The sequence below is a fragment of the Magallana gigas genome, chromosome 4 (assembly GCF_963853765.1).
Source record: "Magallana gigas chromosome 4, xbMagGiga1.1, whole genome shotgun sequence".
Lineage (NCBI taxonomy): Eukaryota > Metazoa > Mollusca > Bivalvia > Ostreida > Ostreidae > Magallana > Magallana gigas.
The window spans coordinates 38,948,428-38,961,358 of NC_088856.1; the positions used below are offsets into that span (position 1 = coordinate 38,948,428).

The 12,931-nt window shown below is 31.4% G+C and overlaps 1 long non-coding RNA gene across 2 annotated transcripts; it reads right to left on the minus strand.

The window, feature by feature from the left end:
- Positions 1-1,683: 1,683 nt before the first annotated feature.
- Positions 1,684-12,066, minus strand: LOC117682126 (uncharacterized). Of its 2 annotated transcripts, XR_010713193.1 has the most exons (4): positions 11,806-12,055; positions 5,554-5,621; positions 4,549-4,674; positions 1,684-4,133 (listed from the first exon to the last, which is right to left on the minus strand). It is a non-coding gene; the product is annotated as an uncharacterized lncRNA (long non-coding RNA). The 2 variants fall into 2 exon arrangements; XR_010713192.1 differs by having other exon boundaries at positions 4,549-5,621; positions 11,806-12,066.
- Positions 12,067-12,931: the final 865 nt, after the last annotated feature.

Genomic DNA, 12,931 nt, shown 5'->3' on the forward strand with positions numbered 1-12,931 from the left:
TATATCGGTGTACATATATTCAATATTTGATAAATAGTTAAAAGTATATACTAAATATTGGAGAATATTCTACGTTTTAACATATGCACCTGATAAAATATTCTCAATCGCTTGAAGTGCATTTTAATATCATTGTACCAACACTCATTTGTCAATGAAAATGGCACAGAACTTTAGTTCCTCAAATATAAAACACTTTTCATTTACGATGCACAAATCCGTGCTCAATTTTGACTGATTAGTTTTAATTTTAACCCATTTTGTGGAAAAAAACTTATTTATTTAACAATTTATTTTTTAATGTTGTAGCTTAACTAGCAACACATTTTCCCGACCTCAAACAGTGACAAATGATATTCCTGTGCAGATCAAGAGTAATGAGTTGTCATTTTTATATTTAAACAAATCATAACTCACTTAACGATGCTGATAATGGTGTTATAAAGAATTGCGGGTACAGATTATGAGAAACCTTCTGTAGTGAATTTAAAAGGAATGTTTTCATTACAAATTATATTGAACAAAATAAGTTGAGCCATGTCGGTAAATCAGTTCGAAACTAGCCCAGATTTTTGTAAGCTGCGAATTGCAAGGGTAATGTATTTCAAGCAATGTAGCTGTACATCTTGTTATCCCGAATTTTTTTCGCAAAGCTTTTAATCTGAAGATAGATAAAATGAACTTCTTGACTTTGAACAGAACAACTTCGTCAAATTATGAAGCAAAGCTATATAATATGAAAGAACACAAAAATGCACTAACTCTGTATTTTACCCAAATTTCGACTGCTTTAATTTACCGGAGTTTGTTGCCAAACATTTTTTATTTTTTTTTTTATTATCAATATTGGTAATTTTTCATTTCTACTCAATTGAACTCTATCATAGAATTGTCAATAAGCAACGAATGAGGTTTCGATGATCTGTAATAACTTGAAGAGTTTTTTACCAAACAATACTTCCCATGGTAATGGTGCAATTAGACTTTAAACAAAAACATATTAGGGAAATTAATTAAATCAACAGAAAGCACTTTAGAATATATACAAGGTGTATTATCAATTTTTATTAATTAATTGTGTGAGAGCATGTTCCATGTTGTTAACACTCATTCGAGTTAATGTTTAACATTAATAGTCCAAAGTATTCAAACCCACAATTTAGAAAACGTTTGGAAAGCGTTTATGAAGTGATACATGTGTCATGACAGATATTCTTTATTTTTAGCGGTCTTAAAACTTTCAATATTGGCTCAATTTACAGAAAATAGGTTATTGAAACAAAATGATAGATGTAGAAATATCAAGTGTGGAATAACATATGTGTAATTCATCCAATACCTGTTATCTAGTACACACCAATAGCAGGACATAGCGAAGTTACGTAGGGTCCTCGCCAAAATTCTACATACATGGAACTTCTTATTCAAATGTTCGAAGTTCGGATATACATGTAATAACAAACCCACATTTTAGATACGTGTATGTACTTATCGTTTCTCTTATTAACCTAGACATGTAATTATTATACTGTAAATACTTTCTATAGATTGTCAATCGTTTATTTATAAATCTAAATTTATTTACACGTATATATTTTAAACATACACATTCATGTCATTACATACAAACATTGCAACTCTGAATCGTACAAAAACAGATTCAGACATTGTAATGGAATAAGATCTCATCCTAGTTGTTAAAGAATTATATCCTAAGGGTTAAATACATGTTACCAATACACATATTGCATATTGGACCTCCAGTTTGATAAAGACATGTGCACGAAAGATTCAATTTAGGAGCAAACACTTAAGTATGTATATTACTGTCGTATGACATATCACGTTTTCATTAAAAGTCAACCAGAACAATTATACATTTTTGTTATACTGAGTTGTGTATTTTACTATTATACAGTTGTTGACTGGGTTTAAGGGCAACTGTAGGCGAATAGTGGACTGGGTTGCCAACTGTTGCCGAAAGTCCAAAGTCCGCGGGAAAAGTTTGTGAGCCGGTATGACAGATCAAATGTTGCCCTCGAACACAGTCAAGAACTGTTTTTTTTATACCACTACTAATTTAATGACTTTTAACAGTGACAATCAAACAATCTACATGCTGGACTTTTTTGTACATAGAAGGGTATAACAAGGGTATAACAAATTCCTCTATTGAGAAACAATTATTCAAATTTTTACCTGTTGAAAGTATATTGACCAGTCAATATATTTGTTTAGTTTTGACCAGCTAGGAAAAGTATCCTATGGATGTCTCCACTTTTTCAGTAATTTCATTCTTATTTGTAGGTCCGTTGAATGAAACAAAAAAAAACCCGCTGCGATTCGAAAAAAGTGACGTTTTGGGGGCAAACAGTTAAGCTGGTAAGAAACAAAAAAAGTTGGTTATTTTTAACATGAGTATAAAGAGAAAGAAATTAATAACTTTTCACAAGTGTTAAATCTAATTTCAAAGCAGGTATTGAACGTTCTATTTATAGTTAATCAAAATATTTAGTCTATAAAAGTTGTTCAGTTATTGCATTTACTCAGGGATAAAAATATATATATATCTTTGCTGTCTTTATTAAGAGGCACAAGCTCAGCATTACAATGCTGCTTCCTCATTTTATGACAGTCCTTCTGAAAGGCATATCTCTTTTAAGTAATTAAAGAATGATGGAATATTCTACAAAACAATATTAAAACATTTCACATTATTTTCAGAGATTTTATTAAAGTTGCAGTCAACATTTCCATTCAAATAATGTTAAAGTGGTCCATAAGTCAAGCATATTATTTAATATGATTGTGTATATTATATTTACATCATTCATTCTCTTGTTTAGCTGTTCTTTAAGCTGAAAAGGTAACAAGCAGGTTTAAACATTTAGTTGTTGAAGCTTTGTACATGAAAGAAGCCAACAACAATATGCTTCCATTGTATTTTGAATGACAAAAAATACTTACATTCCATATGTTTTCAACATTGTCACATCAAAAAGCAAGTGTATAATATGTTTCGTTTGTTTACAATATACACCCTGACATTTTTTTTTCATACATACATTTTTACATAATGCATTATTTAAAAGCTTGTAACTGCTACTTGTTTATATTCAATATTTCTAATCATGCATTCATAAACATGTTTTTTTTCTAATGTTTCCCACCGTAAATTCCAAATCAATTACAGTCTTGATTTAAAACAGAGTGAACAGACACATTTTATATATCATTTAAAACATTTAAAACTAACTTATATGTTTAATTGAGATGGTTTCATTTTCATGCAACGTGTTTTTTTTTTATTTCTGTGTTACATTTCTGCATTCACAATCACCAGTAATAACAGCTAAATAGTCATTACTACTATCAACTTAACCCAAAAACCGTGTCATATAGATATTAGTTCATGTTTTCATTGATGTTCTTACCAAATCTCTAGTTAAATAGTTTAAAAAGCTATTATCATCAAGAAATTATTAGCCATATTCCACTGGATATGCATTCAATTAGGTTTTATAAAACTCGCCAAAATACACACTTGCACCATGTTACGTAAATAATTTCTTTTGAAGCTTTCAGTTTAAGCTGATGGCTTTTAAATTTATTCAAACATTTCCATTTTGTTAGTCATTGTCAGATTGATGAACCTTCTACCGTAGATAAAACTGTTATATTCAAAATTTCTTCATAATGTACTGGTTCTTGCATGCTGTCACCTGGAAGATTTTCTTTATTATGACAATTCAATATACACCTTTGTGAACATTTCTTACGTATCTGTTTATATGCAAAAACAATCATAAGTGTTATCAAAATCAAGCTAACTACAGAAACAACCATTATTGACATGCTATTTGTATTGAACAGTGTACCTAATATGCCATGGAGCAAGGTTTCTTTAGGTTTGCTTATCTCAACATTTTTATTTTCCATCTCAATAGTCTTATTATCCATCTCAGCAGTTTTACTATCCATCTCAACAGTATTCTTCTCCATTTCAACAGTCTTATTATCCATTTCACCAGTCTTTTTATCCATCTCAACAGTATTATTATCAATCTCAACAGTCTTATTGTCCGTCCCTGACATGAGAACGGAAGTTATGACGTACATGGTCGTTGTCTTGTCTAAAAATAATTGAAACTTTTTAAATTAAAGACTGTATACAGTATTACACTATGTTTTTTTCTTTTGCATACTAAAGGTTGTCAGTATAAAAGGCTATGTAAAAAAAAAAACCATTGCATTTGAAGTATTATCATAATGAATATTTTTATGGGATTTTATGTTGTCGATTTTTTTTATCTTCATCAGCTTAAAAAGCATTTTATTTACTTTGATTATTTTTATATTATCTAAAAACAAAAGACTATATCTGTTGTATACGTATATGGGTGATAATCTATAACTACAAATATCCAACTTAGTTTGTGTGGAATTTTGTCTGATCTTGTAATAGCAAAAGAGTCGAACTGTATACTCTTAATTTATGAATACAATTATATATTTCCTTTTACAATGACATCAGACAAACCCACTTACTTGAACATCCAATCGCAATATCACATTTTTCCAAAGGACAGTTGCACTTTTGCTGACAACCATTTCCAAAAAAAGGATACGTACAAGACTGACTGCAATTACCACCGAAATGCCCAGGCTTACATCCTCAAAATATAACAAGATGAAAGCATATAATTTATGATATTAATACATGTTGGTAGGATGATATATTTGCTCCATATCATAGAATCATTAGGTAAATTTAAAAATGCCAATTGGTAATGTAAAACGTATTTTTATTAAGGGATATATTGGGGATGGCAACCGATTGCACAAGCTCTTAGATGTTAATTGCATTTCGTTCCAACTAATTAACCGTTTCTTGTATAAAAAAACATAGATTTTTGACATATGTGTACAATTACTTTAACTTATCTTAACAATGATCACTATACAAATAGTCATTAAATATTTTTCCATGATTTTGTGGTCAGTTTAACTTCTTAAATTAAAAATATTCAAATTTTGTCCAAAACAAGGTTTACATTTGAATCTTCGTTTAAAATAATATATATAGATAATATATTTGGATCTCATACATCATGCGCCTGTTCTAGTGAATTGCATTTTATGTAATGGATTAATGCCATGTTAAATGAAAACTTTAAGGTAAAATTAACACATTCAACGTACTAGTACCTGTAGCTGTAACGGACTCAACAGTGCTTGTTCCATTTGTTGACAATGAATGAAAAGTTAAGTAAAACAGGCAAGCACCTATTGTTGTTATAACATACAGGAACACCCATTACCTTCCACGATCTAAGCACTGGGACTTGAACAGTCTTTAATTTAACTTGATTAGAGAACAGCTTCGAAATTTAAAAATCAAAATTTCAATGAAATTGTGGTTAAAGGTATATCATTTTTATAGTATACGAGTAACCAATTACTATTTTTGTAACCGGCTACTATCGTTCCAATCGAGTAATTGCTTGGTTCGAAATTGCCATCCCTAACATAATGTTTTATTAAGAAACTTACCTGAACAGTTTTTAGAGGTACCGTAAAGGTTAAAAGCGGATTCCTGATAGCATTTTAGTGATGTTTTCCTGTGGATTAATGATTATTATTTTTAAAAAGAATAGATAGAATATAATAATGTATAAGTATAATATGATATGGGATTTCAGTAAAACGTTTCCATAAAAAAGTCGAGGTTATCAAAAATTATTTTAAAAAAAACCAATATGAAGAGAAATTGCGAGACTATCGGTGATATATTTTGCATAACACTGTCTTTAAAACGTTAGGTACATTGTTCCTGCGTTGTCAACAGAATTGTCATGAAAACAATATCTCATTCAGTTTTATCATATTTCAAAAATCATGTTTGATATATCCCATTCAACAAACGAGGATAATACATGTTTTAATGATGACTATGCATGTTCCTTTTTTTTCAAGTACATGTATATCAACCAATACAATGTATTTTAATTAATTTTGTGTTTTTTCAAAGCGATGTTTTCATCCATATAATGTTGTTGAATTATGATCACAAAAAGGTGAACACATTCCAAGACCTGGATTAACGTTCAAGTTTTGGGTTTTTGATGTATTCAACGTATAAATATATTCGTAAAAGAGAAACACTAATATAGGTTTTCACACTGATTATCAACTGTTTTCAACTATTACACATAATGCAATTGGATACTGATATTTAGCATATAATTTGTATAAAATACAGGATTTTTGCACCTCTGATATGAACACAGACAGGAGCTTTATCACACATCCTATATCATTACCTAATATTTCCCCCTTTATCACACCAAAAAGTTTCTTTCACATCCCTGGAACACCTTTGCACTTTTCAATCGGAGTTCTTCTGATTTTTTTGGAAGCAGACGACGTCTTAAATTGTAAACAAATGCGATAGAGAAACGTTCTGCAAAAGAGTTCGAAATGGGAGAGATAACTTGAGAAATATTGGCTTGGAGAATCGGACGAAATAATAGGGTCAGAAAATTCTAGGGAAGACTATGTTATGAATATGCGAAATCCTATCACTTTTAAAAACACAATTACAGATGTAAACAAGGTTGTAAGCTGGCTGCAAAGTAAAAATGAAACTCGAAACTTTTGTGATATCCCTCCAGGGTAGATGAATGCCTACTTGGCCCAGTTTTTTTTAAGACTGCAAACAAACAGAATAGAGACCAGTATGAACCTGACACCCTTAAGTCAGTTCAATGCAGCATCAATCGTTCTTTGGATGAAAAGAGTTCGACTGTCAGTATAATTGAAGATAGGGGGTTCAAACATTCACGAGATGTGTTGCTGTCCACGAGCAGACCCCTTAACCCAACATGAAATTGACATTCTGTATTCCAAACATTTTCTCGGTGAAGGTATATAGGTTTATTTAAGGCATGCTAATTTTAGAATAGATAATCACCTTCAAAGGGACATAAGTCATTTTTATGTGTTATTTACAGCAAATCCAAAGGCTTTAAGTAACACTGCCTGTCTAAAAAACTCAATGTACTTTGGTAAGCGTTCAAGAACTAAACATGTTATTCTTAGAACGAGAGACATTGAGCTGAAAGAAACATCAAAAGGTGACATATTCTTATAGTTGTATGAGAGAGCAACAAAAATACGCACGGAAGTGAAAGGGGACACTAGAACATTATTCCCTTAATGTTTTAAGACAAAGGTAAATATTTCGATAATTTTTATTTGCTCATCATTGTTAATTTCAAATCTGAATTTGAACTGAAAGTATGAATTGTGTGTAGGTAACCCGATATGTCCGGTAGCGATGTACGTCTGATACAAATACAAAAGGCCCGATAAAATGCAAACCAAAGACTCGCCTTTCTATGTTGGAATAAACAGGAAACCGACGGGCAATTCGTGGTATCTGTCATAACATATGAGTAAAACCACACTAGGAAACATCATAAAGTTAATGTATGAATAAGCCTGTACACAAGGCCGAAAGGTTAACCATAGCATTAGAAAGACCGCCATTACAATTTTTGCACATGCAGAGATTCCGTCAACTCTATTACATCAGCATTCTGGCCATAAAAACCCTTGCCTCGATTAACAATAACATTACTGCTTCTATCAATCAACAAAAAGGGATGCTACTTAGCAGTTTTTCGGAAGGAGCCACAACAGAGGCATCAGAGAAAATCAACAACGATGTACACGAGGTGAACAATAATCTACCGGCGCTGAACAATGTTCTTTAAGAAATTGGGAACTACGAATTTCACAATGACTTTGTGAATAAACTTGTATGTCTCTGCATCGGTTTCACTTACCAAACTCTAAAGGTTATTTACCAGTGCAACGATTAATGGAAACGTAACAATCAATTTTGGGAAAGAATGAACCGTCGTAATAGGTAAGTGTTTTAGACAGTTTATTCTTGTTTTTACCTTTCTTCAAACTTGAATTTATTTAATGAAATAATTGTTACACTATAAATATATTATTTTTTTTAATTTGTGCTAGGCCCATGCCTCTTGGATAAATCAACAGCAACAACAAAAGAGGATATTTAATAAAATAAGAATACACAAACATTTACACATTTTATTCAGATGAACATAATACCTATAGTGTCTTTAAACAAAAAGAAAGTTAATTTGCTTCCCTATTACATTTGTAGTTATTATTTCAATTATAAAATATAAAAAAAATTAATACATGAACATCTATATTACACTCCGTATCAACCCTCGACCAATACCAGATGTTTGCATATCCCAGTTTATATCGAATAAGTTTAAGTGATTCTCCACCAAAACTATATTTCTAAATCACCATTTGAATTTCTTGTTTTTCTTTTTTTCAGATTTTAGCATAAATTATGTACTATATACTATAGATATTTTGTATTGATGCACAAAAGACGGTCAGCCAATATCTGTGTATATGCAAAAATGTATCAACCCTCGATCAATATCAGTCCTTGGGCTGATATTGGAGTCTCGAGGTAACATGTAATATTAGGTGTGATACAGATTTACCATTTATCATTCTCTAAATATTTTACGCTAATATTATTATTATATATATATATATATATTTAAGTATGCGCAATATGTTTTGGGCAACCCAAAGAATTTTACTCTTTTTTAACATTACTGGGGACAATTTATATATTGTATAAGGAATCAAGCTTTATATGTCTTCGTGGAAGATAAAAGAGCCTCTTGCCAAATTGTTAACATGTGTTTGGCAAAATTTGCTCAAGAAAGTATAGCAATGCGTGTCCATATTCAGAGGAAAAGTTGAGGCTTTTTTATGCTAGACCATGCCAGCGTTAATTTGCAACATAACCTCACAACTAAGTTGCTGATGGATGTATGAACCCCTTTAAAGCCGATAAACATCTTTGTCAATGTTGTTGAAGAGAAAATGTTCCCCTATAATAGAACTTTGAAATAGCATTTGGTTCATTTCATTCACTGATCGATATGGTGTGACACAAGTTCTTATTTTGTACAGCATATCGAGAAAATCGACATAATAAGTGAACAGAAACAAGTATGAAAAGGGGAATTAACTGACCAGAAAATCAGAGTTCGAGAAGTTATTTAGTTATATGGATAACCAAGACATATTGCCCCATGACACAGTTTAATTTGCTTTCTTCCTAAAATCAAAGCCCGGGAATATGTGTCAATTTAGGATTAGCCTTACGCTGCTTATGAAAGAAACACACACCAAGGTAATGATAGGGAGACATGCATATTTAAGCATGCCCATTTTACCATACACAGTCGAGATGGGATAAAATAAATCAAATGATGGTTGTTTGTTGCTGGAACTAATGACTTTACTTTAGTTCCAGCAACACCTTTGTATGTAAATGTAAACGTGCCTACTTCCCGGGTAAAGACATTTGCAAATTTCAAATCATAATCTTATCACTCAAAAAAGATTGTATAAATAACATATTATATACTGTAGCTTAATAAGGGAAAACAAATTTCCAAAAAAAAAAGCTGGTGGAGTTTTTTCTATTAATACAAGTGTTCAAATTGGATTCTCAGTTACATCATTAGTACTGAAATTATGATATTCAAACATTTTCCCCATTTAAGAGGCCTTTGGTTGTCTATATACAGAATAAAGAAATTTGGTTGTTAGTATACACCAATATGAAAGGCCATTTTGACAAAATTAACGTCATTTTCATGAAGACCAACACATTCCATCAAACTTAGCACAACCTAATTATGATAGATATGTTTGCTAGACCAATTCGTTATTTTGTATTGTTATTTCTTTCCATCAAAGAGACTCTGAGACAAAAAATGATGAAATCTGGCTGTCCACCATCAATCTCTCACCAGAGGGCGAATTACGCTGCGCTACAACACCTCTGTAAACGTCTAAATGCCAAGGATCTTGACAAAACCCATTCTCAATCATGATATTATAAATTATAGTTTTAAATGTATTCAGTCTACATTTCGATGTTAAAGCCTCGCTAAAACTATTGAAATAAAAAAATTTGTACCGGTAAATCACGGTAACAAACAAAGAACTATTTCTCGGAGTAATACTCCATTACCAATGTTTTCGTGGCACTACTTTTTAGACGTTAACAGAGGTACCGGTATAAGTGGAGCGAAGCAGGAACGATAACTCTGGGTAGAGATTGGTCCACCATTTTTAACTATTTATCGCGATCAACATTTTTTGTTTGACTCAGCACACTTTAGATAAAATGCTATGCTGAACGATTGTATAATCGTTTGTTGCCTTAATTTTTAAGACTTAAGAGAATTATAGAATTTGTCTGTCGACCAATTTGACCGCCATTTTGACCTAATAAACGCCATTTATGTCATAGTAAGCATATTTTTCAGACTAAGCACGCCTGAATTAATATGCAAAAATAATTTTGCTGGATTGAATTATTACTGTTTTTTATGCACGCGGGCATGTTAAAGTATGGATTTTACAGCGATGTGTAGAAAGTCACTTGTCACTACTTCATACGAAATGACGTCATAATTAACTTTGACGTCACGATCTGCATTCCTGTCGATAGTTCTTAGGGAATGTATCTTAACGCTAAAAGTGAATATTATATCAAAAATATAAATCCGCATGTTTCCTTTACGTAGGTGATGCCATTACATGTAATGCTAGACGTACAGAATTCATTCATATTAAAAATCAGTATCAAATAATCGGCAGTTTTAAAGCTTCGTTTTAAGTTTAAAGACTATTTATAAACTATGGTTTGGAGACTCTCCCTGCTACGTGTAAACAACTGAATGAAGAAATTTTAATGCATGTAAAACCAGCTTGGCGCAGGTGAAAGATCAACACAATTTTAGAATATTTTACGTAAAATTGGTAGAGAATATAAGTACCAATATGAATATTGCTTGTGAAACCTACGGATTTACATCGCTTTTGATTAGTAAAAATGTGCATTATTTGATTGATTTTGTGGAATGTTCCAACAATATTTTCCATTAACGAAATATCTATTTCTTTCCCAAGCAAGAACTTCAGTGTATATGAAATAACAAAGGATTTTTCTTAAAAATATGTATGATTTAATGCCATTTAATGTCATTAATCACCTGCGCCGATGCGATTTAAATAGATCATTTGCAAGGATTCGCCCGTCACGTGATTAAAAAGAACATATGACGTAACAAAAATGCATCAAATATAATTTAAACATCGGTGTCAATAAATGAAACATAGATTTTAAGAAATACCCTCGGTCAAAGTATTTTTGCGATGATTCAAATAATATCGTTTTCCAGCCGTAATTTAGCATCGTGACGCCTTAACATTGCTGCGCATATTCCCTAGTTTAAATTTTTGAAATTATAAAATATGGGTATTTGCCATTTTGTATCGCCATGTTTACCCAATTAACGCTTTTTTGGGAAGGCCAGCAAATTTTTTCAAACTTTGATATAGATATAATAAAATACTAAGCTGGATCATTTCATTATTGTTTGTCAATGATGAAAAAACTTTAAGAAAAAACTATAAAATTACGTTGTCCGCCATTTTGAATCGCCATTTTGAGCTACTTAACGTCATTTTCATGAAGGCCAGCATATTTTTTGGAATCAGCACACTTTAATTATGTTAAGAAACCATGCTGGACCAAATAATAATTATTTGCCGTTAAAAGTTTGTTTTTCGACTAAATCGGACTAGACTATGATATATTGTTAAATAATGATTTACATGACGTAAGATTATTTAAAAAACTGAATTTAGTCTTACCCCTTTATGCTATTGCAGCAGGTTTCAGTCAATGCTAATGTCAGAATAATCAATATTGAAACATTTATGGAAAACCAATTGTCCAAACGTACTCCCATTGTGTTACAGTCACCTTACCTCTTCAAGTCTACTGCACTAGCACTATATTTTACATTTTGTTAATTAGAAACAGGGAAAAATTAAATACGCAATAGCATAAAGACTTATCTACAAATCTACATGAATTTATTTCAGAATTTAGTCTAATACGCCCTACAAAAGTACAGGGAAATTATTTCAATCAGCAGGAAATGCTTTACAATTAATAAAACTTTGCATAATATTACAACATGTGTGTAGAGGGGAACAACACTGTTTTAATTCGAAGTTTTTGTTTGTTTGTTTTAATTTTCCTTTGGTATTTGTTGTTTTGGGTATTTGGTTTTTTTTTGGTTTTTTTTTTTTGGGGGGGGGGGGGGGTTGTTGTTTTTTTTTGCAACGTCAACAAACCTTTATATAAAAACAAATTACCGTTATTATATAACGGTTGCAAATGTTTTAAGTATGCGCAATATGTTTTGGGCAACCCAAAGAATTTTACTCTTTTTTAACATTACTGGGGACAATTTATATATTGTATAAGGAATCAAGCTTTATATGTCTTCGTGGAAGATAAAAGAGCCTCTTGCCAAATTGTTAACATGTGTTTGGCAAAATTTGCTCAAGAAAGTATAGCAATGCGTGTCCATATTCAGAGGAAAAGTTGAGGCTTTTTTATGCTAGACCATGCCAGCGTTAATTTGCAACATAACCTCACAACTAAGTTGCTGATGGATGTATGAACCCCTTTAAAGCCGATAAACATCTTTGTCAATGTTGTTGAAGAGAAAATGTTCCCCTATAATAGAACTTTGAAATAGCATTTGGTTCATTTCATTCACTGATCGATATGGTGTGACACAAGTTCTTATTTTGTACAGCATATCGAGAAAATCGACATAATAAGTGAACAGAAACAAGTATGAAAAGGGGAATTAACTGACCAGAAAATCAGAGTTCGAGAAGTTATTTAGTTATATGGATAACCAAGACATATTGCCCCATGACACAGTTTAATTTGCTTTCTTCCTAAAATCAAAGCCCGGGA